The 21074-nt window shown below is 37.2% G+C and overlaps 1 long non-coding RNA gene across 1 annotated transcript in view; it reads left to right on the forward strand.

The window, feature by feature from the left end:
- Nucleotides 1-3699: 3699 nt before the first annotated feature.
- The window catches only part of LOC134808673 (uncharacterized), a 33023-nt gene continuing 15648 nt past the window's right edge, over nucleotides 3700-21074 (forward strand). The window contains exons 1-3 of the long non-coding RNA XR_010152099.1: nucleotides 3700-4519; nucleotides 7769-7829; nucleotides 20125-20245. This is a non-coding gene — a long non-coding RNA (uncharacterized LOC134808673). The remainder of the gene's footprint in view (nucleotides 4520-7768; nucleotides 7830-20124; nucleotides 20246-21074) is intronic.

Below are 21074 nucleotides of genomic sequence, written 5' to 3' on the forward strand. Positions count from 1 at the left end.
AATCATAATAATAATTTTTTTACAAAAGCCACATGTGGTGGCATACACCTGTGGTCCCAGCTTATTTGGGACACTGAGGTAGGAGGATTGTTTGAGCTCAGGCGATCAAAGTTGCAGTTAGCTGTGATCATACCACTGTACTCCAGCCTGGGTAATACAGTGAGACCTGGTCAAAAAAAAAAAAAAAAAAAAAAAAGGAACTTAGAATAGTGTTAGCTTCCCTGAGGGGTGGGTAGTTGAATACAAGTTAAATTATTTTGATAAACTGGGATAGAAAAATGAATATTGGGATTAGCAACCAATAGTGACTGCTCTAGAAGTGAAGTGTCTTTATTAAAATGGGATTTTTGAGGTTTTCCTGATGAACTTGCTTCTAAGATGTGGTCTGCAATCTGAAACATTATCTCTTTTTTCCCCTGCAATAACACTTGAATCTTGACACCGTGCTTTGGAGGTGTTGGATTTAATCTCTCATGATTATTCTTAATGGATAAATTTCAAAATCTTTACTTTTTCTCCTCTACAATTATAAAAGGCAAAAGAAGTATCATTCAACCTAGAGAAAAGACCTACATTTCATTAAGTTGGAAACTAAAACTGCACATTAGCAATCTGAAAACTCCGTAATTTTAGAGAAACAAGTGATCATAGGTGCTATCATGCTATGCAGAAATCTTAGGTGTGAATTTTCATAGCAGGTGAATTTGGGACTTGGGGGATCTCTGCTATGGTTCTTGTATGACCGTGATCAGTGGTAAAAGTTAACAACAGTCTACCACTGCATTGCACAGGCAAGACCACAAAGGCCTTGGATTCTGAACAACCAGGGGTTTGTCTCACACCATTATACTAAGAGTTATAGCCAACTGGGGTTCTGGGTGAAAGCCAAAGACTATAAGAATATGCCACAGAGAAAATAAGAGACAAAAAAAAAAAAAAAAAAAAAAAAACAACAACAACAAAACTGCTAAACTGTTGTGAAGTAGAAAAAGGACTTCAGATTTCATCTGTGCCTGGTTATTATTGCCATTGTTCATATGTGTTTGCATGTGTTCTAATTATCCTCTCTTCACTAACTGTATTGGTAACTCAATTTACTATGTAGTCCATAGCTTATAGATGATCTGGTAACGTCTGGGTGGAATTATGATGGAATTAGAGGAAAAATATACAACATAGGGAGACTGTGGATTCCAAGACAAACAGCATTTAAAGGAGCCTGTGATATTCTCTGTGGATATAGTAACCAGAGATGCCTTTGAATTCCATCCCTATTGGAAGGCAATAATTGTGTGTAGGTTTGATCATTTTAGGCGCATCCTTGAAACTATGTATATAGAAAGATAGCAACCAATGACACAAAGGGCACTGTATCTACATTAATACTTGAGGAAGGATAGGTGAGTTAGACAGCTGGGAGAGCTAAACAGCGGATGCAAACTGGGGTGGTTGTAGGCAAATTAGCACCTTTGGTCAGCCAAGCTATACCCAATATCTGTTTTTTTGTGAACCTGCATTATCCACAAACCAATGCTTATGAAATAAGTAGTGAAGTATCCTATAGGCAGAGTTGGCCACTGATTAGATCAGGATCAGATGCTTTTGTTATTGAAAGGTAACCAAGCCATACTTCCCATGATGAACAGTAACATGTTCAGCCATAAATGACTCTACTCAGTAAAGTTAATAGTAATTAAATAAGCCAACCAAACTAGCTTCTTCTGCAATTTGGACTGAAAATATGGAGAATTTTGAATAGACAGGAAATAAGCATAAATACAAATGAAGGCACAATGTGAAAATTTATTTGCCTACCTCACTCAAGGGATGGGAATTGTGTTGGAGATAGGATCAAGAATGGGCTGATAATTATGACTTCTCTTAAGTGGCCTCCCTGATAAATAAGAACAAAGAAATGCAGTGAGTTCATATTTTAATGGGACCAAATAAAAAAAATTCTACAAACAACCTCCTGGATAAAAATGGTGGCATTAAAATAGCTGCATTAATTTGGATATATCAAAATGCCCTGAGTGATACTTTATTCTACAGTTTAGCAAGAGACTCCTTGGGATAAGTAACTCAATCCAGGACGAGATACAGAATATTGATGAGATATTGACACCACATTTAGAAAATACATGTATTTATGTATCTCTGTTTGTATGTTTATGTGCATATATACACTAATTCTTTTAGCAAGTAGATATGGAGAGAATATTACTTGCTTTCATAGCATGCTTCCAGGAGTTTCAAAGAATACGCCTCTGAAGAAAGAGAAATTATGTCCTCTGACCTCTTTTCTTAGGGCTGTTTGGAAAGAGAGCACACACATCATAAAGAAGAGTTCAAGGTAAACCTAGACGAGTGAGTGGATTTGAAGCCATCATATCATACAATCAGAGAATCTTAGGTTTTGAATGAAATGTGAAGATATATTTCAAATGAATAATTGGAAGAGTGAATGAAAGAACTAACGAATCTAATAGAAACTCTACTGATTGCCTACATACAATGATTGCCATGAATTGTTATTTACTTTTTTATGTATACTAATTAACACATCTGCACCATTCTCTCAGTGTGTGCATATCTTGTGTATAGGAGGTAGTTAAGAAGTTCTCAGTATAACTTTATTAAATTTACACCCTCAGAAAATGTCTGCCAAATGGGGAGAAATGTGTATTCATTTTGCTTTCACCAACGAACTAGTAAAGACTTGCTGAATGTTTCATGAATGATAAAAGTGCAAGATAATATAGGATAAAATGTATACCAGGCATAAACACTAAAGGTGAAAAAGATCTGTAAATTTAGAAAAACATCATCTGTACAATAAGCATCTTTTAGAGAGTCATGATGTCTCATGGAGAGCTATCTTTATGGTTGATATAGTCCTAGTACAGACAAAAAAATGTATTTTCACAAAATAAAATGTGCATTTCTAATTTCATTTACTTCGTTGTGTTCCTTTCAATATTTACCTTCCTAAAACACTCTATACATGAGAATACAGTTGAAAAGTTGCTTATTTGTCACACTCCCTTTCATGGATTCCATGTCACTTTGTTGTTGTTGTTACTGTTTTAAGTCCCTCTGACTCCATCTCCTTCAGCTCCATCGGAAAGGTGGGCACTGTGTAATATTTTCTTTCCCATCAGAGTATACCTGAACTCTCTGAGGTCAAGACCATTTTTGCTGTTGTTGTTCACACCATGTTCTCGGGGCCCATCCCATGGTGGCCCTCACACAGGGCACGATGACTACATTGTAGAAGACCTGTGCTCCAGTGTGGATCTTCCTCTTTAGATCCAGACTTACTGATGCACAGATCAATGCTCAGTGTGGATATCTTCAGGCTCCTCAATCAGGACTTCCAAAGTACAGATAAACAAACAAACAAACAAAAATACATCATTTTCTACTCAGAATAAACCCAAACATCTTCCATCACTGCAAGTATGTTGACACTTTCTGAATAGCGGCCCACCATGTCAGAGTAAAATCATGCAAGTAGAACTCCCAGTGGCCTATCTCAACACCACAGAGTTTCCTAAAAAGAGACCTAACACAATGAGCATTCCTTAGAGAGTCCACGTATTCAGATGATCTACCTTGGCTGACGTTAGTTCTTGCTTCCATTTTGTAATAGCCTTCTGGAATTTGTTGTCTTTGCATATTCTAGAATCTCTGTCTCTCTCTCTGAGTCTCTGTCTCTCTCTGTCTCCTCACAGTCTGTTACTACTTAATACAGTGCTTATTGGCCTGAGATTGGACATTATTTAAAAGCAATTTAGAGAGTTTTCTCCATTTCAGGCAAGAAAACATGCACTATTTTTCTGATATGGTATGGGACATCGAAAAATAGTTTTGAACAAAATTTTGAAATTTTTGGGCCAAAGAAAGCAAATACCCCCTGCAACAAACAAGATGTGTCACAATAAGTCATGATTTACAATCCCTTTCAGGACTGCCTGTTGCCCTTAGCAATCCCTAAAGCAAAAACAAACAAAACAAATCCTTTCAGCATATCTTCATGAAACTGTCTGGGATGTGACAAAACTTTGAGAAACAGTTTTGTGATAATGGTTTTGCACTTTATTGGTACTTCTCCACAGGAGGTGGTGAATGGCTGCTTTCAAATACATAGAGCTATCAAAGGCTAAAGTCAATAAAAAACCTCCATAGAATAATTGGGGAGGAAAGAAAAGGGGGAAAAAAGAACATAAAACGAATGAAAAGGCAAGTAGGACCTATAAATATAAAAGCCTAAGGAGTATATTTTGGGGGAACAGATGATGCAAAGCAAAATTGGGAATAGTTATTGGAGGATCAAGGAAGGCAAATAAAACAATAAGATATATGATGCCTGTCCTCCTGCCTCAAGTCTAGCTCATCAGACAGTTTTTCATTCCATTTTGTATATATGAGTTTCATCTGACTACTGCCAACAGAAAGTGCTTGGATTTCCTGACTTTTTTCACTGTCAAAAGAAATAATAAGCTGACGAGATTCAAACGCAAGTAATATAACATCCTTTCCTTGAATGAGAAAAATACAAATTGAGTTGTGGGTTAATGAATAAGGTATTTCGATTTTTCATGTTCTTCAAAATAATAATCATAACACTAATGAAAATTAATAACAAAAGATAGTATTATGTACCAGAATAACTTGTCTAGAAACCAGAAGACCAGAATTTGTTGATAAACTTTGTACCTAATCTTACTGCTTAAAATCCCATGGATTGTGAGAATGCAATTAAAAGGACTAATTTTCCATCTCTGGGAGTACCTGAATGATAATTCACCAAAAATATGCCAGAGAATGGGGAAGGGCTGAGGACGTGAGCTGACTTGGGCAGTTGTTGACTGTGGGGCAGAAAAGTCATCTGTGCTGTATAAATGCCCAAACAGCTGGGTGGCACCATCTGTCTGGAAGATTTACTCAAATAAAGTGCAAAGTCAGGTGATCAAATAAGCAAAGTCAAGATACTCATTTATGATTTTCAAGGTAGTTTAGTTTAGCATAGAGAGACCAGAAGATGAAGATCCCAGCATGACCAGCCATCCAGGGAACTGGCTGGGATACCAGTTTAAAGTCAAACCCTAAAAGCCTAGAATCACGGAAGGGTAGAAAGATTTTACACAAATGCCAACGACAGTGACTCTGACCTCTTCAAAGAGTTGGAGGAGACTAATCATGAGCCACAGAAAGTGAGCATTGGGGATGGGAGGAGAGAAACAATTTAATAATCTGGAGAGATCAGGTAAGCTGGACAGCTGGAAGTCGAATTTTAAAAGAAATAAAATAGGTGATTTAATTCTTGTGTTTTTTTCTATGCTCTGGCATCAACCAATTCTGTGACTTTGAACAAGTTCTGTAACCTTCTAGTATCCAGTATACTCATCACTAACATAAGAGGACTGGACTAAATGTTTTCAAAGTACTGGCCTACTCAAAGACTCTTTTATTTTCTATTCATGATAGTGTTTGCAATTATATGGTGCTCTCCACCTCCAAAACGTATTTATGTGATAGTGTTTGTTCTTTTGAAAATTCCTGTGTGGTAGCTCATATAGAAAACACTATAGCTCATTTTAAAGATAAGAAAATGAAGGCCTAGAAAGGTAAGATGTCTTTCTCAAGGTTGCTTAGCTAATTAGCATCAGAGCAAAAACTAGAAACATAGGCCTACTGTACTTCTAACTACATCAACTTATTCTTTTCAGCAACAATTTTTTAAGATTTCTATGAAGAAAACATTTTCTTTTGTGCATTTTCTTCAATTGCCTTATGTCAATGGAGTTTAAAATTTCCTGGAAAATGTGCAAGACCCTCTGGAAAGTGCTGTGGGAAATCCAGAGATTTTTAAAAGGGAACATATTTGCCCAAATAGGGCTCCTATAATCTAATACGAATATCAGACAGGTCCAAAGAAAATCCTGTTATAAAACATAAAATATACTGACTGTTTCAAGAGATATGCAGGCTGAGTGTAGTGGCTTATGTCTGTAATCCAGCACTTTGGGAGGCCAGGGTAAGCAGATCCCTTGAGGCCAGTAGTTCGAGACCAGCCTGGGCAACATAACAAAACCCTATTTCTACTAAAAATATAAAAATTAGCTGGGCGTGGTGGCACATGCCTGTAATCCCGGCTATTCAGAATGCTGAGGCAAGAGAATCACTTGAGCTTAGGAGGAAGAGGTTGCAGGAAGCTGAGGTCATGCCACTGCACTCCAGTCTGGGCAATGGAGCAAGACCCTTTCTCAGAAAAGTAATAACAATAATAAATAAATAAGATCTATGTGAATATGCCACTTAGAAATTTCAGAAAAAGGATCAAATTAATTCCCTTCCAATAGGTCAGAGAAAACTTGAGAATTTGGTAGTTGAGTTCGGAAATAAAGTGGATCATGTTGAGATTTTATTAAAAATTAGAAGTTTGACAAATTAAGCAATATATGTTGGTAAATGTAGAAAAGTAGAAATAACAAACGTTAGAAACCTTTGCAGCTCATTGCAGAGTGGCAGCCACATGACAGCATATCACATCAAAATGTTCACCTCTTTGCTTACCTCCTTTCCTCTTTTTCCTCACCTTTATTCCTTAAGTTCTGCTTTGAGTGGGCCCAAGATAAGACTCTAATAACCTATGTTTAATTACCTAGAACATCATATAGGAAAAAGTTGTGAGAATAAGTATTTTAGTGAAATAAGGTGCATTCCACTATAAAATAATCGCAAAGAATTCTTATATGAATGTAAAATATTATGGGTTCATAGAACTAGGTAAATCATTTCCATCAACATAAGTATAATTTTTCTTCAGCTGATAATATTTAGGGAAATCTTAACAAAACTACAGCTGGTTTAGGCATGCATAAATATGTTAGCAAACATGTGTAAACCTAGTTGTAAACTGAAATATTTTACGTCAATAAATACATGAAGAGGGCAGCATATGATACACCAGTTTATAGTTATTCATATGTCAATGTGTGAATACTTACATTTTAAAGAAAAAATTCAATTAAATGGAAATGCTTGCAGGGTAAGAATGCACTAGATCAATACCTTCTTTTGTCATCTAACATGTATTGTAAAGAACAATGAATTAGAGTCAACACTCTTACATTCAGATCCCCTCCCTGGAAAAACCTGGACACGTAAGCTGGAATGGGTCCTTTCACTTTCTGGGTCTCAGTCAAATGAGCAAGTTAGATAAGTCATAATTTGCAAAGTTGCAAACTACAGGGCAAGAGTCCAGAAAGATTATTTTTTAAAAAAAATTTTGAGTTGAAATATATTTAAGGAAGATTCATACATCATATTTTACTGTGGATTATCAAGACAAAATAGCATATTAAAAGCCCAGAAAAGTCCTTTAGTAAAGAAATCTGTCTAATTTCATCATAGCATTTTCCAAATGTAAGATATTTGAAATTTATTTTTCCATTAAATATGAACATCTCAAAGACATAGTTTCTGTGGATCTACCGTTTGGAAATGCAAGCTTATCATTAGATCCTTAACATTATAGGATTCTTATGTATAATATATCTTACTGATATGGTTTGGCTGTGTCCCCACCCAAATATCATCTTGAATTGTAGTTCCCATAATCCCCACATTTCATGGGGGGGGCCCAGTGGGAGGTAATTGAATCATGGGGGTGGTTTATCCCCACGCTGCTGTTCTTGTGATAGTGAGTGAGTTCTCATGAGATCTGATTGTTTTATAACGGGCTTTTCCCCCTTTTGCTCAGTACTTCTCCTTCCTGCCACCACGTGAAGAAGGATGTGTTTGCTTCCCCTTCTGCCATAATTGTAAGTTTCCTGAGACCTCCCCAACCCTGTAGGACTGTGAATCAATTAAACCTCCTTCCTTTACAAATTACCCAGTCTTGCATATGTCTTTATCTGTAGTGTGAGAATGGACTAATACACTTACTAAAAGGACTGGACTAAAATTTGAGACCCCATTTTTGACCTTGGCCCATGAATGATACCATCCTCTACCCAGAGATAGAGAGAGTAGACAGAAACTACCAGGGAGCACTCTGAAACTGGGGACTCAGGAAGAAAAAAACAAGGAAGTGTGACCTTCTGCTGTGGAAGAAAGGAAGTCAAGTTTTGTTGAAAGCTATGGTTTGGATTTGTGATCTCACCCAAATCTCATATTCAACTGTAATCCACAGTGTTGGAGGTTGGGCTTGGTGGGAGGTGATTAAATCAAGGGGGTGTTTTTTCATCCATGGTTCAGTGCCAGCCTCTTGGTGCTGTTCTTGTGATAGCAAATTAGTTCTGATGAGGTCTGGTTACTAATCCCAGCTATTCCGGAGGCTGAAGCAGGAGAATTGCTTGAACCCAGGAGGTGGAGGTTGCAGGAAGCTGAGACCATGACACTGCACTCCAGCCTGGGTAACAGAGTGATACTCTGTCTCAAAAAAAAAAAAAAAAAAAAAAAGAGTGTGTAGCACCTCAGCCAACTCTTTTCCTGCTCCTGCTCACATGTGAGATACCTCCCTCCCCCTTTGCCTTCCTCTATGATTGTACGTTTCCTGAGACCTCCCCAGAAACCCAGTAGATGCGAGCATCATGCTTCCTGTACAGCCTGTGAAACAGTCAGCCAATTAACCCTCTTTACTTTATAAACTACCCAGTCTCAGTTAATTTTTTAGCAATGTAAGAACAAACTAAAACACTGACCCAAGAGATTTGAAGTGTGGCAATGAGTCCCAGATTCAAACCTGATATTGAAGAATTGGTGATAAGTGTATACATAATTTGGAACAGGGCTTCTCAACCTAAGAACCACTGACATTTGAAGCTGAATAATTCTTGTGATAGGGTGGTTGTCCTGAGCATCGTGAGATATTTACTAACATTGTTGGCTTCTAATGCCAGATATAAGTGTCATCCCCTTCCCTCCATTATGACAATCAAAATTTCTCCAGATATTTCCAAATGTACCCTGGGAAACAACTTCTTCCATTTGAGATTAGAGAATACCCTACTGGGACAGTAATATATATATATATATATAAACATACATACCTTTGGTGCATTGCAATGGTTACTGCAGGTATAAACTAGCCAGAATTCCAACTTTGTTCCACCTTAGTTATAATTTATTTCTCAATTTGGTGTTAAGTTGTTAGGAAATGACTTAATGTGTTATTTCATGGTATTGTTCTGATAGAAGTTATTGAGATAAGGTATTAAGGGCAGACAGCAGTGTTGCTGACTCCATTTTCTTCTGGTCATCTAATACTGAAAAGGGCCTGGCCATTTGGATAGGCCCCAGTGCTGCAGGCATCTGCGTGAAGAGACATGAGAGGAGACTTCTGCAAGAAGGATACAAATTTCAGTTTCTAATTGACCAAACATTTATCAAAATCCACCCATGGTGATGATAAAACAAAGAGGCATTCTCTTCCATCAGATCTTATCCTAGTAGATGGATTTTTCTACATCTTTCAAAGAAGGAAAACAAAAGAGAAAGTTCTTGGGAGGGGTCTAGGGAAATGTGCTTCCTTTGATTATTTTACTTCTCTCAGATCTTGATTCTTCAAGTAGTGCTTACACAAATGATATTATAATAGCAAGAGCTACTATTTATTATAGAAGTACAATATTCCAGGTGTTATTGCATTTAATCATGATAGGAATTTTGAGTTGTATTTTATTGCCATTTTATAGATGAAAAACTGAAGACTCAGAGATGAGTAACTTGAACACATCTGACAGATGGCTCAGCCAGGATCTTAACCTAAGTCTGTCTAATTCCAAAACTTTTGCTCAGATCAACCATACAGCCATCCCCTTAAAAATAACGATTTTGAATCTTCACATTATTAGTTATTAATATGCTTTAAATATTCTTATATTGCCAAACTGTAATAGTAGACTGTAGAAATGATTTCTTTTTTTTCCAAACGAGAATTTGGAGAGCAAATTCTGAGAATTTGGTAGATAAATGAGTCATGTGACCTGAAGCAGAAAAAAGTTGAGTCAGCACTTGGCACAGCATATGCAAATTATATTTTGTTGTTGAATAAAAACATTGAGGCCATTTGAGAAAAGAAAAAGACCTATCTTGGTGAGTCTACTGGGAGTCTTGGAAAGGACACAGGCGTCTTAGTCCATTTTCTGCTGCTATAACAAAATATCACAAACTAGGTAATTTACTTTAAAAAGGAATTTATTTCTCACAGTTCTAGAGAGTGAAAAGTGCAAGATCGAGGCCTTTGCAAGACTGGCTATTTAGTGAAGCCTGCATCCTCCAGAAGAAAGGAATGCTGTGTCCTCCATGGCAGGAGACAAAAGGGCAAGAGGCCAAATGCTGTGTGAAGCCTTTTTATAAGGGTCTAAATCCTATTCTTCAGGAAGGAGGCTTCATGTCCTAATTACCCCTTAAAGCCTTCAACTCTTAGTACTATCACATTGGTAACACCTGAATTTTGAATGGCACACATTTAAACCCCAGCAATAAGCTTCCAGTTGCTAGTGCCCTCTTCAAGAAGCTAATGAGATTTTCATACAAAATTAACTTAGGAAAATAGGAAAGAAGCCAGCCCCTTTAAAGTGCACTGAGAAAATCTACTGGGCTTGGAATAATTAATTAGTGACTATTGAGTAAATATACTGTCAACCTTGGTCTTGAAAAAGAGACATTTTGTAGAGAAAAGGGAATTTTGCAGGGACTGAGGTGGGTTGGAACTAAAGTCACCTCTTAAAAATAGAAGGCAGCAGTGCAATGAACTATAGTCAAGGGAAGAAATTGTTAAGTATCACTTTAGTTTGCCTTATCAATCAGTTACTGAGGGCCACCGATGTGCTAGGGGAAGGGCTAGGCATATGTCAATGTGAAGATGAATAAATCTTGATGTTCACTATAAACATACTCATAGTTTTTTGGGGGCAAAATGAAGGAACATACAATTTCAATATTATATGGCAAATACTACGACACATTGTGGGTTAAAAAAACGGCTTTCTCACTCCAGGCATGGTGGCTCATGCCTGTAATCCCAGCACTTTGGAAGGCTGAGGCAGGCAGTTCATTTGAGGTCAGGAGTTCAAGACCAGCCTGGCCAACATGGTGAGACCCCGTCTCTACTAAAAATACAACAATCAGCTAGGTGTGGTGGCATGTGCCTGTAATTCCAGCTACTCAGGAGGTCTGAGCCTGGGAGACGGAGGCTGCAGTGAGCTGAGATCGCATCACTGCACTCCAGCCTGAGCCACAGAGGGAGATTCTGTCAAAAAAAGAAAGAAAGAAAGAAAGAAAGAAAGAAAGAAAGAAAGAAAGAAAGAAAGAAAGAAAGAAAGAAAGAAAGCTTGCTCTCTAACAGGTTTGAATCATGGATTCCAAAAGGAATCCACAATTGTTAATGAAGTTCTAGAGTGGAAATACAGAATGTTGTAAGAATGGAGAAAATTTCTAGTCACCAATTTAAAAAAAAGAATTGAATGAGTTATGTAAAACACTGTGACTCCATAACTCAAATTTGGCTTTAACTCTGTTGATCTTCATATAGTGTTATGCCAATTTGGTGCAGGAAGAGCTGATTCTATTGAGGAAAGGCAAAACATCTGAGTCTAACCTAACTGACTAATGAGAAAATTCTAGCAGACAGTAAGAAGAAAACCATGCAATTTATTATCACTACTTTTGTACTGTCTTTCAACGCTAATTTCTTTATTGCCGTCTTTTAAAACTTCTTTTTGCTTTTTCCTAGTTGTAGGCATTAACATGGTTCTTGAAAATATAGGAGGTTATGCTCAACTTTGCAGTTAGCCAAGTGTGAAAAGAACCAAGATGGAAAGAAAATAATATAATGCTGTAAATTATTTGGCTGAGAGTTGGTGTCCAATTTTGTAAGGCAGTGATAGCTAGAAAGAAAATCACACAAAACAAACAAACAAACAAACAGAAAAACAGGGCTGAAGAGGAGAGATTAAAGAATTACTTCAGCCAAGGAATAGTAATGGGAAGACAACACTGAGGAAAAGTCCATACCTCTTACATGGGCATAAAGAAAATGCACAATAAATATCTGGATAAAATGAGAAGGTAGAAAGTAGGGAAAAATAATGGGAGGGAAAAAGAAATTAAAGAAGTGAGACAAGGGAGAAAGGAGGAAAGAGTAGAAATGGGAAAGAAGAGAAAAGGAAAGAAAGAAAATAGGATTGAAGTGTGATCCCTTTGCAGCACTCTTTCCAGAATATACTAGAAGCAGTGTGAGCTTTGGAAACCAAAAAGACCGGGATTTGTTCATAGTTCTGTATCTTCTTACATTATTTTAAGTAGTTCCACTAACCTCCTTGAGCTTCTGTTTCTAAAGAAAATGTATGCAACTAGCTAAGCACTTAACAAATGAAAGCTGCTTTCATTATTGGTATTTTTTGCTGAAACTTAATCATGTACTATATATTTTTTGTCAATTAACTTCATATGTGTATTATTCTTGATCCTACCTTTTATTAGACAGCCCATTCTACATTATGGTGCTACAACAAACAACTTTAAAATCTCAGAGGCTTAAATTACATTATACTTTGTGTGTATTTTATATCAGTGATGTCCCTGCTCTAATTCATCCTTACTCCAGGACCCAGACTGATGGAGTCTTCATTGTCTGGAAGGTAAATGAGGACAACGGCAGCAGAAAAGTTGTACACTACCTCTTAAACACTTCCCCAAGAAGTGACACACATCACTGCTGCTCACATATCTTTGACTAAAGCAAGACAACGGCCACATTCAACTTCAAAGTGACAATGAAATGCCATCTGTCATATACCCAGAGAGAGAAAATTATGAAAACTCTTACAAAGGCACAAATGACTCTTCTACCTCACCAACCAAGTTTCCTCATTGATAAAATAAGGAAATGGGAGCACTTATTTTATAATGTTTCTATGAACATTACGGTAGTAAACACATATGGAACATTTAGAACAGTGTCCAGCATATGGTGATCCTGTAATCATTGCTGGATATTGGGATCTACTGTTATCAAAAACCTTTCTAAGACCCACGTCATGGTTTGTGCTGACTTGCCTCTCCGTGAGCACTTTGCCTGGTGCTTTGCACAATCTAGTTACTCAATAAATATTTGCTGAATTGAATTGAATAGTGTTCCAGCAGCATGGCTGAGACCACCCACCAGCTGGCAGACCAAGCACATGTAGGATTATCAGTTCCATTTCCCCTGCCAAACACCAATGCACTCCACTAAGCATCCCTCAGCTGCGATTCTCTATTTTGGCAACCTAATTGACCTTAATGTAAATGTTCCCAGCCACATAAAACATGTTGTGAAGTGCACAACAGCAGTCACAGTTGACTGCCAGCTGCCATCACACTATGTGTATGCAATTTATTCCTCCACAAACCCTCTTGAACATAATAAATAACAATGCCTTTCTTAGAAACCTCCCAACAGTCAGCACATAGGGTACCAGTGGCACATTTTAATGACTGCAACAAAAGAAAAGAAAAAGAAAAAAAATACATGCCAAACTTTAAAAACAAGAGCCTACCTTCTAATATAAAGACACTCTTTGATGTGAGCCTAAGAGAAGGTCTCCCGCCTACCTGGAGTCTATTTGGATTGTATTCCTTTGCATTTCCTGCACAATTTAATATGAGGCCATCAAAGGGTGGGGGGGAAAGCTGCATTATGAAAAGGGAACAGAGTTTTTGTTTTCTCTCTGTCATCCTTATGCTGAGGGACCTCGACCACCCCACTTATTTTCTGGATGTTAGTTTCTGCATCTATTAAATGGAGAGTATAATGCTTGCATGATGTCTTTCCAAAAGCTGGTGAGAGAAATGGACAGAATTAGTAATATAAAAATTATATGAATAGGTCTAAATAATTGTGCAAATATCAGAGAACATCAGTAAAAATATTTTCTTTTGGATCTTGGTATCCTCTTTATTTCTTTTTTTTTATGTTTGATCTGAGTCAACGATTTGCTGTAGGGTCGCCGATATTTTCCTAAAGGTCATGTTTAATGAGTAGCAAATCAAGGCAGAAAAAGAACACCCTGATCTCAGACATGTCCTACAGAGAGGCCTTTCACCCAGGTTTGTGCTTAAACCCAACATCTTGACAATCCTAGTCAGGTAAGAACATCTTAATCCATTCAAATTCTCTTAACCTGAAATTTATGAAGATAATTGAAAAATTGATTGAGAACCACTGAACTCAAGAGCTAACAACTAAATGGAATGTCTGAGGTGTTAAGAAGTGTGCACATCTACATGCAAAGACACTGCAGAGTTCTGGGGCAGGTGCTAGTTATGCTTTACTAGGAACTTTGGAAGAAACCTTAAACCTGTGAAGCGGGGGGGGATGAAAAACAATATTTTTGTTAAGCCAGCCAGGATCCTTTTGTCATTTACCTCTGGCCCATTTGTGTCTATCCATCCCATTTTTATCTCATGCTGTTCTATACCATGAAGCAATTCTCTCATCAGGGTCTTTGCTACGCTCCACATAAATATCTTAGTTATTCTTTAAATTGTGATCCACTTGTTTGAAGCTTCCACATTTATGTGTGGGTGCATGCTCTATTCAATTTATTTATAAGAAAGCATTTTCTCCTATACTTTTGTGAAATGCTAGCTACCTCTTTCATTTCTTCTGTGGGATACCTTTCCTCCTTCAACAGGTGCACAATCTAAATTGTAAATTAGAGTAATTCAGGTTCTCAACATTAGTAAAAACAAATAATCTCATGTTGATAAGGGTCATTTGCCTCCAAACAGATCAAGAGTTTCTGGTGGTTTTAGTTACATGGCCAATTTCTATGATCATCTTTCCTGAGGATTCAAAAGGAAAGTGAAAACTTAATGTACAAATCAACTACTTAAAGCTCTCTTCCAACTCTTGTCAAGCACAAAATACAACTTTTCAAACAAAGTCACTAAGTCGTCTTGACTATACCCAGAGAAAATGCATTGAGAAAATGGAACAGTCAAACAAACAAGCAAATACACAAATAAAAATGAGTGTAATTGAAAAGAAAATAATTATAAAATACAGAATAAAGAGGAAGAAAAGAAGAAACACATTGGGGTGAGGAGCGTACAAAGAAACAACAAGCTAAAACCAGCCCCTGGTTGATGTGTCTTCTTCCCAAGCAGCTGTGAAGCAGGAAGGCCTGGGAAAGGAGGATGATGGGAGAGTTGGGAAGTTTTCCTCGTCCTATTTGAGTCACATCTTCATAGGGGGCTTAATTCATTCATTTGAACACATACGTTTCTAAACATTGACAATTAAGCTTTGCCAACATTTATTAAGTATATCAAAACTAAAAATGTAAACTATATGCAATTATTCCCCATTTTGTTTTCCTTCTCTATTTTGTTTTGTTTTGTTTTAGTTTTTCCTGACATTTCACTGTCTGAACCTATTCTTCTAGGTCCAATGACAATCATTTTTCCTCTCATGAAGTCATTGGACAATTTTTTAAATCAAATTTAATACTGTACATATTAAAAGAACAACAAGTGAAGTAAGTACAATTTATTTATTTAATATATGTATATATATATATATATATATATTTTTTTTTGAGACAGAGTCTTGCTCTGTCACTCAGGAGTGCAATGGCAGAATCTTGGCTCACTGCAACCTCCACTTCCCAGGTTCAAGAAATTCTCAGCCTCCCGAGTAGCTGGGATTACATGTGCCTGCCACCACATGCAGCTAATTTTTGTATTTTTAGTAGAGATGGAGTTTCATCATGTTGGCCGGACTGATCTTGAACTCCTGACCTCAAGTGATCAACCTGCCTTGACCTCCCAAAGTGCCGGGATTACAAGCATGAGCCACCACGCCTGGCCTATACACTTTACATTGACTGCATTGTGTATTATTTCCTAAATGTTGCCTGTGGGTTAGGTTAGATTGTGAGAACCTTCATGTAAAGTTTTGATTTAGAACAAAGTATATGAAGAAATAACAGATATAGCATTATCCCTTATTGGATACTGGGCAATATATTGAGGATACTCTATATTTGCTACTTTTCTTGGTTCTTCTTCCTTATCTAATAGAGGAAGAAAAGAAGAAAGGAAAGAAGGCCGGGGGCGGTGGCTCACGCCTGTAATCCCAGCACTTTGGGAGGCTGAAACGGGCGGATCACGAGGTCAGGAGATCGAGACCATCCTGGCTAACACGGTGAAACCCTGTCTTTACTAAAAATACAAAAAATTAGCTGGGCGTGGTGGCAGGCACCTGTAGTCCTAGCTACTCGGGAGGCTGAGGCAGGAGAATGGCGTGAACTCAGGAGGCAGAACTTGCAGTGAGCCGAGATTGTACCACTGCACTCCAGTCTGGGTGACAGAGCAAGACTCCATCTCAAAAAACAAAAACAAAAACAAAAAACAAAAAAAAAAACAAAAAAAAAAGAAAGGAAAGAAAAGAAAAAAGAAAAAAGTTAGAAAGGTAGAAAAGGGAAAATAGGGAAGATGCAAAAACATTGATTAACAACCCACTTTTTTTCAGACAAGAGGTCCAATAATTTAAATATATTGTGCTTTTAATTATCCATCAATACTAGAAGAACCATTATTATTGGCCTTATGAAATAAATGGCCTTATACAGGTTAATTTGTATAGAGTCACATGGCTAGAAATCAGTAGGTGTCTATTTGATTTCAGACTGTCATTTATTTGTTTATTGATATAGTAACAGCATGAATAATTTGAATTATGCTATTCAGTGTAGTAGCCACCAGCCTCATGTGGCTGTTTAAACTAGTTAAAATTAAATAAAAGTAAGAATATACCCTGACACTTGCATTAGCCACATTTTAAGTGTTCAATTACCACATTTGTCAAGTAGCTACTGTAATGAAAAATAGAGCTATAGAATTTTCCTATCATTGCAAAAATTTCCACTAGAAAGAGCGGTTGTTCAATGTAGGCTTTTCGTGGGTCAGAAACAATCCATTTCCATTGATTTCTGTGAGGCTTACCACTGCACATATGTTGTTATTTCCTATTCTTCTTTGAGGAAAATATTTTACCAGACAAAAAAATATGCTGATCAATTTTTGATTATTTTAATGCTGAGGGAAATAGTTATAAAATATTCAGGTCCAAATTCTTGGTAGACCTCTGCAAAGTGTTTGGTGAAATTTATGGGTGCAGCTGGTTTGCAGTTGTAAAACCTTATATTTTTAATGCAAAATGGCATCTGTGCCTGCTAATTGGATACTTAGGCATACACACATAAATTGCCTGGGAATTAGAAAGGTGTATTTCTTCAGTCTGCCCACATCTTGCCATTTTGAGAATCATTGCTCGGATTCATTTTTTTATCCGTGTTATTCTTGTAGAGTGGGTGGGAAAAAGCCTTCTCCTTGTTATAAATATTGCCCGCTGGGAAAACATTCTTCCTCCTCCTAATCCAGTTTTAATTCTTTCAAGCTCTGAACTCAGAAACCACTGTCTGTGTGGTAGCTGCTATTCAGAATAAGTTTGAGCTCTGTGATCACTGCCACCTGTCCTGTGAGACAGGAAGAATCAAATTTGTAAATGCCACTGGCAACCCTGTCTTTAGAGTTGGATTCAAATTTAACTATGAGGCCACAGAAAAGCAGTTAGGCCAAAACCTTGCCTAGCCTGTCTGAACATTTTCATTCTCTGCTGGTATTGTCTAGTTTGCAATGCAAAGGCAATAGGATTGAGGGATATTCTGCTACAATTTTCATGCAAAAGTTTATTAAATATGTCCTCATAATTTTTGTGAGCCCTATAAAAGATGACTTGGACCCCAGAGACTATACTTCTCCCATCCGAGAAGATTGCTTTATCATTCTTCCGTGCACTGGTAATTTCCATTAGAAAGCTTGCTAACCTGGTATTGACAATTATAAACCATAATCAAAAGGTGAAAAAGTCTCACCCACACTGATCTACAGTAAAGCCGATATCAGCTATCTGGGAAGAAAAGAAACACAAGAAAGTAAACACCAAAGTGTGGGTATATCTGCCCTTTTTATGTGAGCATTACAGAGTGTGAAACATGAATGCAAAGAAAGAGAATAATTTTCAGAGATTTAATCCCTTCAGAATAGGAAGCTTTGGTTGCAGTTTAAGGAGCCTTTTCACCTCAAGGTCACAGCTCGAATCTCATCTGGATTTATGTATAGTGTTCACATTCAATTATTTTTGAGCTCTTTCTGCAGTATTGCTTCCTTGTATTGCATATACTGTTTATGCCCATTGGGCCTTTTGCACATTTGTCCTGCACATTTTGTCTGCTCCTGTGGCTAATACAGACTGATCTTTTAAATCAGCTGATTGGGTTATAATGGATAACTTATCCTCTTTCTTCCTTTTTTCCTCCACATATAACCATGTTGGAATCAGACTTCCTGGTCCTTGATGCCCAATAGGGAGAGAAAATAAGACTGCTCTTGGGACAATTTAAGTCTATAGCGGACCTTGGCACTTGGAAATGTAGGTTCTGTCTTTTAACTATTTTCAGGCAGTGTAGATATATCAAAGTGAGAAAAATCAACTGTTTTTTTATCCTTTTATTGAATATTTAAAATATACATATATGGAGAAAAATTACTTAGGCACATGCACACAAACACACATATATTTTAAGCAGATGGTCTCCATATACTCAGTTTAAGAATAGCAGTAATTTTTATTAACAGATATTAATTATGAACTTATTATGTAAAAGGCATTGCCAGGAACTGTGGGTGATAAAGATTCCAGACCTTCTCTTAATTAACTTATTTAATTGGAAGAAACATATATTTGTGAAAAACAAAATTAAAGTGCAGAGGAACACGATGACAAACAGGTAATATATAACACCTTTTTCAGAAACCTACAGTGACAGAAGGATATTACAGTCTGGGTTGATTAGGGAAGACTTCATGCAGGAGGTAGGACAAAGAAATACAGCACAGGAATAAGTTAGGCAGAGAAAGCAAATAGTAGGACGTTCTAGAATGTTAGAAGTTGAAAATATTCATGGGGTGGGCTATGAAGAAGCTGAAATGATTGGCATGAAGCATAATCCCTTATATGAGAGATTTGAGAAATTTAAAGCAAAATTGAGACAGCCTTTCTTTTCCTTTAAATACCGGTAGTCAATTCCTCCCCTCTTTGCCCTTACCCGCTATTCCCTACTAATAAAAGGCTGCAGGCATAGGGTTGCAGCCCTATCCTGCAGAATCTACAGCCCTTGTCCCTAAAATGCTGAGATGACCTTTGCAGTCTGTAAGGTGCAGAATCCTGCTGAGGATCCCAGCAAGGGAAGATAACCAAGCCTAACAGTGCTCAAATTGTGGTTTGGGGCTTTAACATTTTTCTTTCCTTTTCTGTTAGAGCCATCAATTGCCTTCTACAGACACTGAATTCACTTACAAAGTTTAAACAGAGAAATAAAATGGAATGCAATGATCAGGAAATTCCATATGGCTTTTTTCTCCCTTTCATCTTTTTGTTGAATGTGTGCAGAACTATATGAGGTTATTCATTTGTACCCAAACAGGAATATAGGATTTGCCATATTGGATCAGTCCATTGGTCCACCAATGTTGTATTCTCACTGCCTCTGGCACCAGATGATACATGAAGCACCGGAAGAGAGCGAACTCCCCCCATCCCCAGAAGGCAGCAAGTCAATTGTGCAGTGCAATATATGGGGTGAAAGTCTCCACTGTTCGGGGTGGGACTACATAAATGGAATCTGGATTTGAAGATGTTTAAATAGGGCAGATGCTGCATCCATTCAACACAGACTTAGGCAGTTCTTACCTTCAGAAATTGTGTCTAGTGTCTCTGTGCTCACTTGTGTCAGAGCTTCTCTGCTCATTTTCAATTAGAAGAACTATTATTTATCTTACAATAATAAATGGAAACAGTGGAATCCAACAGCCCCATTCCTGAGAGATGAAGACAACACTCTATGATAAATGACATGTTGCTGCTTTCTTTCTGGTGAAAGAATAAATGCAGTCAAAACCAGAACTCAGTGTAATATCTCAGGACGGCATGCCCCCCTTCCCATAGTAATTATTACAGAAATCTATAGTCTGTTCAACTTATTGGCCTATTCACTCATTCAGTCAACAGGAAAAGACAAGACGATACTGTATGAGAGTCTGACCAACATAAAGGGTGCTCCAAGGATGCCCCCAAGGCTCAGGATGTTGGAGAGCTGAGGCACCATGAGTAACCACAATGCAGGTGAGAATAAGCTCTCTGCCACAAGAGTGGTCCAACTGGAATAATGCATCCATTCAGAGAAGTGAGAGGCCAATTCCAGCTGGGATGATACGAAACACTATGCTGCCACTTTCTTCATGAGGGGAATGTGAACAAAATATAAAATAATTAATCTGACATTCCTCAGAATCCAATATTTGTGCAATTTTAAAAAATGTGCAAGATTATTTCTAGTTTTCCTAGTGATTTTTAACTATGCAGCTTCAGCCCAGACCTGTTGATAATAATTATAATAACGATGGGAGATCTGGCTATATAATCTCTGAGGCTTAGTGCAAAATGGAACTGCAGGGTTCCAGTTTAAAAAGCAGGAAAAATGTGACCATAAGATATTGAAATATAAGGTTTTTCCTTTATTCCAGGTCTCCTGATTGACTTACCATATGTTTTTTAAAATTTGCTATTTAATGCCATTCTTGAAACATTAAATTTAAATGATTACCATGGATATTACTATTCGTCTTTATATTGTACGATTTCAGTTTTAAATTCAAATGTAAGAACATTTAAATTGTATATGGAATCACCAGAATCGCACAATTTGTATTTCAAGGACATATATTCATATATATATTTCGTTCTTACCAAAACAATGGAAACACTGTACAAAACTAACTCAACTGTTTGTTGATACTTTGTAATTTCTGATACTCTTGCATTCCACCAATACTCTCTATGTGTTGCCCTAACTTTCTCTTTCCAACTAAGGCATTATTTTCAGTGTAAGTTGTTAGCTGAAATACAGGGAAGTGACTTGTGTAAGAAAAGATAGGACAGTCATTCTCAATTG

Source organism: Pan troglodytes, chromosome 17 (genome assembly GCF_028858775.2).
Source record: "Pan troglodytes isolate AG18354 chromosome 17, NHGRI_mPanTro3-v2.0_pri, whole genome shotgun sequence".
NCBI lineage: Eukaryota > Metazoa > Chordata > Mammalia > Primates > Hominidae > Pan > Pan troglodytes.